We start from the raw sequence: 10,908 nt of genomic DNA on the forward strand, positions 1-10,908 counted from the left end.
AGGCTGGTCATCTTTTTCCATTGTTTCACTCTATTAGCCTTGTATTAAAGTGGCAATAGCCATAGAATTAAAGCAGATAACACGACTGCTGTCTGAGCCATCTAATGCTATTGCATAATTCTGCTCAACCACCAGTGCAGCGCTGCTGTGTCCAGCTCTTTAGGAGGACAATAATAGAATGCTGGCCAATGAATAGGCAAGTGGAGGGAGGAAGGGTGGCAATCCAGCTTCAGCCTGAAATAGTGCCCAAATACCACAATGATCCCATCCACTGCTAATCACTTGCTTTCCCTCCAAATAATGTGTGACGAAATGTTACAGACTATGCAAATCTTGTGGCTGCTTTAACACTGACACAGTTTATAATGAGTTGGAGCTTGGAGATAAAAGAAAGGCAACATCATGAGGATACAGCAGAAAAATGGATATTGCCAGGGCCTATTAGATGCAATGAGCTTTTTCATTGACAAAAATGTGAGAAAGACAGGAAGAGTTTGAATTAAAATCTGAGAATCAAAAATAAAATGACAGGCTACAAGAAGGGAGAAAGAAAACAGGTAAATATAACTTTTATATTTATGTAAAAAGCTTTGCAAAAAGAGTGGATGCATACATATAAACTTATTTCTAGCATTTCAAAGAGGCAAACTTTGGGCTTTTGATGGAAAAAACATAGGACAAGGCTTTAGTTGTAAAGAAAATATGTCTTTAGAGGGTAGGAGAAATGGCTTTCAGGGTTTTAACAGTTTTAAAACTTGGCAATGGCTATGAATAATGATGTAACTCCTCATCTAGTGCCACATATAATATCTTCAGTTAAAACAACAAAATATTGTAACTCTTTCTCTAATTTTAAAACTGGATAAGTAGTATGATATAATACAAATCCAAGAAACCTAAGCCAGGAAAACTAAATGAGATTAATTAAGAACAATTAAAAGAACCATTCAAACTGCTGTCCTTTTACATTAGGTGTCTCAAACTGAAATGAAAGTGGAAGCCATATCATATAAAATGTGTTGCTCGGTGGGCTGCATTCATTCACATGCAAAATATAACACTAAATATTACCTACTAGTATTAAATATTAAACAGAACTATGTTATGTACCTTAAAACAGTGAAATATTGTATAATACAGCGTTATTTCAACAGAGATTCTAAAGACTGGAGTGCTGCAGAGCTGGGATATATGCTTTGTCTCTTAGAAACAAAAGTGATTCAAAGTAAAAGGAAATGAATGTGTTGAATCAGAGCACACAACAGTTTTCTGTGCATTTGTGGAGATATAATTCTGCATCAGTGTTGAGTGCATTTCTTGCACAAATACATCTCATTTGTTTTACAATTAATTCAACACCTTTCCCCCAGTTTTCATAAATTGTCCAAACTATTTCAGGTCAGGCTGGAATATAATCCAATATGCTTCTATCAAGGCAATGACATAAACGATGTGCAGTGCCAGTTCACTCATCTGGACTGCTATGCAAATCATTGGCCCTTATGCCATCAAATTATTCCGGCCCGATCACCTTCTGGGTCAAGGTGTGTTAGCTGAAGTAGTGGAAATTTCTCTTCATCTTATAAATAGTTGAATAGCTTGACTGAGTGAAACGTGAAGCGAACAAATATTCCATCTTCTCCTTGGAGAGCAGATCAGGATTCAGTCTATAATGCTGTCATGTCAACCATGTCAGCACTCTGTTCATGATGCCATGGCACAATAACTTATTCATGTGAACATAACAAACAAAGGTTTAGCTTAACCAAGCGATTCCTCTACCTGAAGCTTTCTCCTCAATTAGAAACAAAGGGGCTCATGGGCCATTTAATCTTCATTAGAAATAAACTGTATAGTCTACAGTGCTTCCATAAAATGCAACTGTAGAAACATGACTGCCAGATCTAGCACAAGGGCACAAGGGTATTAGATTATTAGCAGCCAAATTTAGGGGCAGGGACCAATTTCCTAGGAAAATTACATTTCCCTTATGTTCTTGTTTATATATCAGCCTATTAACAGACATGGGAATAAAGGGGTTGTTCTTTGACTCTTGCTTCTGATGTCCTCAGAGGGATGTACATCAAAGACTTTAAAAATCACAGGGAAATGGTAAGCGGTTTCTTAGCACCCTGTCCTCCCCCCCATAATGGTTTCAGCCTAGCTGAAAAGGAAGAAATTAAATAGTAGAATTTTATAAGAGGCTGGAGTACAAGGACATGCTAAATACAATCTATTGTAACTTACTCATTTTTAATTAATGGAACCATGTCATAGCTGTGGGTGTCAGTCTCTGGAAAAGAATGCCATTAAGCAACCATCCTTGCATCTTGGCAACACATCATCATCTAGTGGTAAAATAGAGGCCAGCTCAGGCATTAAAACATCTCTGAAAAGGCTAGTTTTGATCCTCTATGCATAGCTCAGTCACTGAATAAACTGTTCTTAGCAAAAAAAGAAATTAGTTTATTTCCATCAATTTCTATAAAGCAATGTCATAAAGGAAGGGAGGAAAAAGGAGAAGGTAAAGTTATGGACATTCAATTTTAGACACTTATGATCTTACAAGATATGTGGAAGTAATTTCTTTTGAAATAAATGGAATTATCAGAGTGCATCCTCTTAACCTGCTGTTTTACTCTGGACAGGAAGAGAATTATCTGAAAGAGAATCCAGGGAAAGACTGACAGCATTACTGAAAGAGGACCCAGGATCCTAAAATCTGTCTGACAGCATTACTTATGACAACTATCTCTTTTGTTGGATGGTCTGTCCCATATTAATGACTCAGGGGGTGAGTGGGTGGGTATGAATAGTTGACTATTTTCTTTGATGCCATGTGTATGTGTGTGTGTGTGTGTGTGTGTGTGTGTGTGTGTGTGTGTGTATACATGTGTATTAGCACATCTTCAAGTTAGTTTTTGTTTCCTGGAAATTGCCTGAACTAGTCCTTGCAGTTTTCTTGGCAAGATTTCAGAAGTGGTTTTCTATTGCTTGCTTTATAGTGCTGAGAAAGAGTGATTGTCCAAGATCAATCAGTTGGCTTCATGCCTAAGGTGAGACTAGAACTCAAGGTTTCCTGGCTTCTAGCTTAGTGCTTTAACCTCTACACTAAAATGAGTCTTATGCCTTGAACACTATTTAAAATTAGAGTTCCATTTGTATGTAGATTATGATCCAGGTCAGGGGTGGGATTCTAATTTTCTAACAACTGGTTCTGTGGGTGTGGCTAGATGGGCATGGCTAGGTGCATGTGACCATGGGACTAGGTGGGTGTGGCTTCTTTTTTTGCAGCCCCCCCACATTTTTTGGGTCTTCTGGGCCTCAGGGAAGCTACCTGGGGGGGCATTTTTGCTCCCAGAAGGCTTCCCTGGGGCTCAGGAAGGAAAAAAAACTGAGCACCAGGGAGGCATGCAGCAACCCCCTGTGCTCCATCTTAGGGCCTTCTACACCTCAGGGAAGCCTCATGGGTGAAGCAGTAAGTAAGCGAGGGGAATCCCAGCACAGCTAATCATAGGAACAGCTGATGGTCAGGATGGAGACAAAAAGAAATACCTTAAGGAGTAGACTGGGTGGGGCAATGTTGCACAAGCATGATAAGGACTGACTGGGCAGGGAGGGGAGGGTGGAGAGGGGCGTGGCCAGCCAGGGGCACAATATGTCAGTTCTCCAAACTGCGCAGAATCAAAACAACTGATTTTATAGAACTGGTCCAAACTGGTAGAATCCCACCCCTGATCCAGGTGCTTCTTCCTTGATAGTCATGCAAATATTGCAAATGCCTGGAAGCTTCATTAGATAGAAACCTTGATAATAGCAATAGTAAAAGGACTTAGACTTATATACCACTTCACAGTGCTTTACAGCCGTCTCTAAGTGGTTTACAGAATCACCATATTGCCCCAGTGGTGGACTGCTGGATGGTTGGCGGGGTTCAGGCAAACCCCTAGCTGTGATCTTTGCCAGGGCTTGCCCACCTGCCCTTGTGCTATGCTTTCCCTAAATAATTAACTTTTCCCCTGCCCAGGCTGCCCAGGTAAGTTCCACGCTGCCCTGCTATACTCACCAGAGCTGCCTGAGTCAATTAGCTGCCTGTTTGAAGCTGCGTTTCAGCTCCAAAGCAGTACATGTGAGTGAAGGGAGTACACGCATGCTCACGACCAGCAAATCCTTTGTCAACAAATGTGCAGCCCACCTCTGTATTGCCCCTAACAATCTGGGTCCTCATTTTACTGACCTCAAAAGGATGAAAGACTGAGTCAACACTGAGCTAGTCAGGATCAAAGTCTTGGGAGTAAGCAGTGAATTAGCCTGCAATACTGCATTCTAACCACTATGCCCACAATAATCTACAGTAAGTGCTTGTATAATAACACCAGTGCATAAAATAATAGCTCACTTACTATATATATAGGTCTTAAGGAGATCACTTGATCTTCTCTGTGGGGTGCATGTATCAGGATTGGAGGTTTTGGTCAAAAGGATGAAAGTAGTATTGTGCTACCATGGTCCAACCTCTGCCATTTTGCACATTCAACCCTGCTTTAACCTCCCACATTATCTTCTTTGATTCTTTTCAGGCCCTTTTGGATAGCCCCCATTCCTAACTCCATGTTGAAATACATTCTTCACTTCTCAATCATGCCTGAATAGGATCTCAGTCTGAGTACATTGAAGACTTCTTTGGCAATTGCCCTTAGTTAACCTTTTCACAAGTCTAATTTTAGGTATCCATTCAATAGAAGTGTAGAGAAACTTTGTATGACTATGTCAGTATGTTATCCCTGCAGTACTACAAATAGTTCTCTATGCCTTCTGGGGCATCTTTTTTTATTTGTTATCAGAAGTTCAGATGGCTGCTGATATCTCAGCAGGAAGGGTTCAGGCTCACAGCTTGGAGCTGGTGTCCCATTTTAAGATTTCATTGCTAGGAATCTTTAAGTGAACCCAATACTTTTTTATCACAGTCTAAATTGGATTCTAAGGCTACAGTAGTGAACAGTTCAATTTGTTTTTTGGCTAACAAAAGTACTCATTTTTCCTGAAGCATGACATTGTAGTTTCAGACTCTCATGCCAAATTCCTCTTCTCTGAGACTTCTATTACACAATTAAATAAATTGCTTAGTGGTCACACAATACTGGAATGGAAAGAGCATCATTTGCTGTCAGTATACAAAAGCATGCATCTGTGAGGAGATAATGTTAGATTTATGTATGAGATAGGAGGATAGTATCTGTAGTTCTTGATTGATTGATTGATTGATTGATTTACATAGCATTTAAAAACATCTGTCTCAGAATGACTTTGGGTACTTTACATTATAAAAATATAATATTACATAAAAATAAAAAAGCCAGAAGAAGCAGACAATGTACTTAAACAGATTCTTATGGAGCTGGCAAAATCTATTATTTCACTTCATGTTAAAAAAACTGGACTCCTTATTTCAAACTTTTGTGAGATTATAGTTAGATTTATATTCTGTATCTGGTGAATCTGCTGTTAATGACATACAAAGACCCTCCACATCCTTTCCTTGAAATATATTTAATTAGCAAAACTTAGTAAACTGAGAGGGATTAAGCATGTTGTGGAAATAGGAATTATTTTTATTTATGTATATGTGTGGCATTCCTATTTTAAAATAACTGGATGCCATGCTCATCAATTAAAACAAAAAATACATTATTAAATAAAATAAAACAAATAAAATTATAATACATTTAAAATATTCAATATTGAGTGCACATAGGCAAATATTACAGATGGATGAGTTAAAACTATTGCTTTGAAACAAATTGAAGGTGCAGATGCCTAAATATTCTGCTTTCCATTCTAATGACTATTCTCTGCCCCATTGCAGATGCCAGATCAAGGGATTCCAAGGGAAAGACTATACAATGATCACCCGGATTCATGTTTCCAATGAGGGACAGTCACAGAATAGTCAGATTGGATATAAGGAAAGATAACACTTGGTGAAATGGTATAAGGAAAAGATCAGCCAGGAATGTTTTCCCACGAGGCTCTCAAATACATCTAATATTCTTTCTCCAATGTAAAAACATATTTAAAAGAAAAAGAACTATGCAGGCAAGAAAAGGAAAGAAAGAAAAAGATAGAAAGACTAGTGACTTGACAACTTGCTGTGGCCAACTCACCATGGCCAGTTCACCACTGCCAACTTGCCACTGCCAACTTGCCACAGGACAACTCCACACGGCCAACTTGCTGTGAGAACAATTTGCTGTAGCTGGCCGGAAAGAGAGCCAGGCAGGCGGGCAGTGAGCAGGCGGTCAGAGTGCAGAGCACATTGGGGAGGAAGTTGGGGAGGTAACAGCAGTCAGCGGCTTCCCATTTTCACAACTCCCTTTGGCCCCATGGTGGCTATGATCCTGGTGCACCACAGCTCATGCTGCCATTGCACTGGGCATAGCGCTGCTGTAGATGCCACTCCCTGACTGGGTGCAAAGCTGCTATGAAGTTGCCACCATGCCAGTGGCAAGGGGATGAAAATGGGAAGCCCCCGGTTGCTGCCATCTCCCTGTTGCCCACTCTGCCCTCCACCATTCTCATCCTCTTCCACTCAGAGTCCAATATAGTAATAGCAACAGGATATGTGGGAAAATGAAAAGCGGTGATGACTCCCCTGGACACTTCCCCCGATACCTCTCTAGATGTCACCTCCGGGGAGGATGAACCAGTTCTAGGGACATCTGGAGGGGAGTTGGTCAATGGCTCCAAGCAGCCATCTGAGAAGGATTTGGCTGAAACACGGCTGCAGCAGGAGAGCTTGAGGCTTCAGGTAGAGAAAGCATGCAGCTGCAGCCAGTCAAATGATGAGGAAGAGGAGCTGCCTTCTGCACATGTAGGGCAAAGAAAAGGCAGGGGCAGAGAAGGTCAGCCAGATTACTCATGAGGAGAAAGCCTCACCATTCTTGTTGGGTTGCACCAGAAGCTGCCTATTTAGGATGGAAGCACAGGATGGAAGCAATGCTGGGAACAATGTGTTCATTTCCTAGCTGTGTGTTTTCTGGTCATAGTGATTCTTGTCTTGCTTTGGATTGACAGCGTGCCTTGACTTGGATCGTGCCTTGTGAACTCTGGACTTTTGTTGCCTCACAAACCCTCTTTGTATTGTGGATTTAATTTTGCCTGGTGGATTTTATTTTGATTGGGAAACTTTCAAGAGTCTTGTGGACTCACAGCCATTCTGTGAACTAGCATTAGTCTGCTTGTGGCTGGACTTAATTGAAACAGTTCTGGGTTTTTGGTAAAAGGACTTTGCTGGGGAAAATCAATAAAACCACCAAACCACAGTTATTTGTGTGAGAGTGGGACAGCACAAAAGCAGCCAGTCTCTGCCACCTCCCTGAACCAAAGGCTAGATAAATGAATTATTGTTGAAACTTGTTGCCTCATTTAGCTATCAACCCTGCATGCATTGATTCTACCCTGGAATCAAAACAACCTGTGACAATATTCTGTAGCACTAATTTTAAAAGAGATCAGGGAATCAGTTGAGATCCTGATTTAGACAATATCTACCATTTATGTTACCTGTGAACTTATTGTGAAATAAAAAGAGAGATTTCAATATTGCTCCAAATATTTGAAAGCCAAATTGAATAAAAATATCCTTTGTAGAATGCTTACTCTGTCTCACATTTATATTCATATTATTGGTTGGAATTGAATTTCTTTTCTCTTTTCCTACCATTCTTCTGAAATTGTATTATGCATATTGCATTTAAACTAAAATAATAATTTGGGAAATATCACTACTATCCCTATCACAATTACTAATTTGCATCCTGTATAACCCTAAAATTCTAAATATTATTTTTTCAAATTTTCAAGAGTCTCAAAAAGAGTACCCTTTGCCTCTCTACCGACATTTCCAAGTGGAAGAAGACATTACAGGAGAGAATATGGGAAGGTATTCCATAGTTCTATTTTTATACAGCTTGTTTATTGTTTACTCGTGTAACAAGGGTGATTGCTTGTTTCTGCAATCCTGAAAGATTTAAATTTCCCCCTTTCTTTTGATATATGGATGACGTTCCTGAGCTCTAATAAACATTGCTGACAGTCAATGTGTTTGAATAATCTGTTCTTTTCCAAGATCTATTTTTCCACTGTTATCAGCCTTTTTCTTACCCATTTTTTCTTTACAAAAATCAGCTATGCTGAATAGGTAGCAACCCTTTGTGAACTCTGCTCCTGGCCTTCCTTGCTGATAAATCTTTCAAAACAAGAATATTTACAAAGTGATTCTGTTAAGGCAATAAAGCAAATGAGGCTGATATTTAACACCTGTATTTTGTGTTTCATCCCAATAGGAAGAAATCTTATGCAGTTGTCAGATCTGTTCCTTCCAACCCATATTGTCATCTCTGACGAATGGAGCTATTAGGATTTTTAGCAGAAGAATTTGTCAGCACCCACTGCTTGTGAGATTCATTCATAGCTGATTTCAGGGACTGAACTTGGAAAAACAACATGAGCATCATATGAATGTTACAGTTTCTTCACAGAAAAGATGTTTTTATGGGAACCAATTAACTGTAGATTAATTCCTTTCCTTTTAAATCGTTTCTTAACTGTTCTAGAATTCTGTGATTCATTGTCTGCTTCCACACATAGCAACACCAAAAAGACCTCTTTGAATTGTAAAATGTATTATTATTTTATAAGCAGTACCAAATAGAGTTCACCCTCTATTTGGTATGATTAGATAAAGCCGGTAGCTTAAACCATTGAGAAAAAGAGAGAGGGAAGCTTAAATAATACCTCTGTGTAATAAATAGATGAGCAGCAGGGCATGTTTCTGCTACTTTATACATTTTAATGTGTGAGCTTAGCTGTTTGTGATTCCCATGCTGCTGATAATAAAACAATTCTGCTGCAAGTGACACAATCAAATAGAACAAGACAATTTCCCCTGCCTTAGTCTGACTTCCTGTTATTTTTCCAAATGTGTTCTATTCTTTCTCCTATTTCCCTCACCCTCCCTGTGCTAAAAATATAAAGTGAACATTTAAAACAGCAGAGCTGTTTTCAGCCTCTTCTCTTCTCTATTCTGGTTTCAGTTTACACTTTTGTCTGGCTTTTTGCCAGAATGGAGCTCAGCAAATAATAAATATCCATGGATTTCTGCCTGCATTGAAGGATAACCCCATCCATTACTCAGCCTTCACAGCCATAATTGTATACTTAGCGTTGTCAATGTCTGCATTGGTTTTTAGGCCTCTGTATTGACGGAGAATATAAAGGCGATTAAGAGAGATTTGGGGAAGGCCAGGAAAGGAATGGAAGGCATATAGAGATAGCTAGCAGGTCAGCAGCCTCCTTATCTCATAAATGGAAACTGCCCAGAGAGCAAAAAAGATGCATTTCAAATCCTTCACAGTGGCTGTTATGATTTCCAAGATTTTATATTTATCCCAAGACTAGTACTGAAAATATTTGACTGAAATCTGTATTTCTTGCTTGCTTGATCTTGTTCAACTGTGTTGAATTGTAGCTTCAACAATTTGACCAAGCCAGAAACAACTGTGCTATCTACTTGTCTGTTTTATACTACCCATCTCAAGCTGTACTTATTTGAGATGGGTAGGTAATAACAACAGTAGCTGTACTAACCTAATTTTAAACAAACGGTTTATAGTCCAGATGCTATACACTTCAGAAACTTCTGAGTGGGTGTTGTACCTTTTGAATATTAAATCTACTGAATGATTTCATTGGGCTTAGGGTCTACCTCATGGCTTTTCCCCCTCCATTCGTTGAAAGATGGGCATAAATTGGGCATAAATTCTACTGGCCTGATGGATAGACTATTCTACTTTAGGGATAAAACTGAAATTTGATGCTGCCCTTACAGTTAATAATCACAGTTAGTGGTCTGTTCTAGCTTCATTTCCTCTCCCACTCAGTTTTACCTGACAAAAAAAAAACAAAACAAGCATTGCCATCCTTAATGTGTAGAGGGGAGATAATGGAGAGGCGGGAACAACAGCTACTTGGAATTTGTCTGAGTGATGGGTTGTTAGACTAGGGACTTTGTACTCTGTTGACACGTCATTTATGCTACTTTGTAGTTTGGGATTGATATTTTTATTAAAGAGCTTTGGAGCAGTTTCCTTAAATATATATCCAGCACTCTCCTATCAGGGATCCCATCCCCCAAATAATTTAGTTGATAGATCTCACATGGAATGGAAGAGAAAGGTAATGGAGTGCTCCTACTGCATCATATATCTCTGTTCTGCATATATGTCAGCCAGGTTCTTATTGGAACACAGGTTTAGTGGTGTTCCATACTAGCAGGCTTGTAGGCCTGCATTCCTATTGGTCCGGAAAAGCCGGGCTGTGATTGGACAAAACTAAGCGTTCTGATTGGTTCTTATTCAGGTGCCGCGATTGGGTAAAACCAAGCGCGGCAAGCTCAAATACATGTCATAGGCTCCTAGCCGCAGCCAGCTCTATAAAAGGAGCTACCTCGGCTGGGAGTCTTGTCTCAGTATCTGGTTTCCTAATAAAGAGCTGTTGTCACTATTTCGAGTCTCGTCTCTCCTTGGGACCCACCGCCCAGACTTAACAAGTGGTCTTTCAGAAAAGAACTAAAGCCATGTATAGAGAGAGCCTATAGCTGGATGACCTATACTAGAGTTTGAAATCTAATCTCTTATGCAAGCCAAAATGATCGCTAAGGACCAATGGATCAAAAAGGGGTGGGTTTCCTATAGCAATTTAAAAATCCCATTGGAACTGGAGACATCCAACTCCCCCAGCCACATCTATCAATATTATTAAAGACACATTGCAGACTATTCATATGTCAAGACCGAAAAAAATAGATTTGTGCTACCTCTGGAGCAGAATAAAACCAAAATCATGAGG

The 10,908-nt window shown here is 39.6% G+C and overlaps 1 long non-coding RNA gene across 2 annotated transcripts; it reads left to right on the forward strand.

Annotated features, from left to right (window-relative positions):
- The first annotated feature begins 285 nt into the window (after nt 1–285).
- LOC113437388 (uncharacterized) lies at nt 286–9,051 on the forward strand. 2 transcript variants are annotated; one of them, XR_015744004.1, is made up of 4 exons: nt 286–557; nt 2,649–2,802; nt 7,864–7,942; nt 8,346–9,051. It is a non-coding gene; the product is annotated as an uncharacterized LOC113437388 (long non-coding RNA). The 2 variants fall into 2 exon arrangements; XR_015744005.1 differs by lacking the exon at nt 7,864–7,942.
- The last annotated feature ends 1,857 nt before the right edge of the window (nt 9,052–10,908 follow it).

This window comes from Pseudonaja textilis, chromosome 5 (genome assembly GCF_049901715.1).
Source record: "Pseudonaja textilis isolate UNSWEBS1 chromosome 5, rPseTex1.2, whole genome shotgun sequence".
Classification (NCBI taxonomy): domain Eukaryota; kingdom Metazoa; phylum Chordata; class Lepidosauria; order Squamata; family Elapidae; genus Pseudonaja; species Pseudonaja textilis.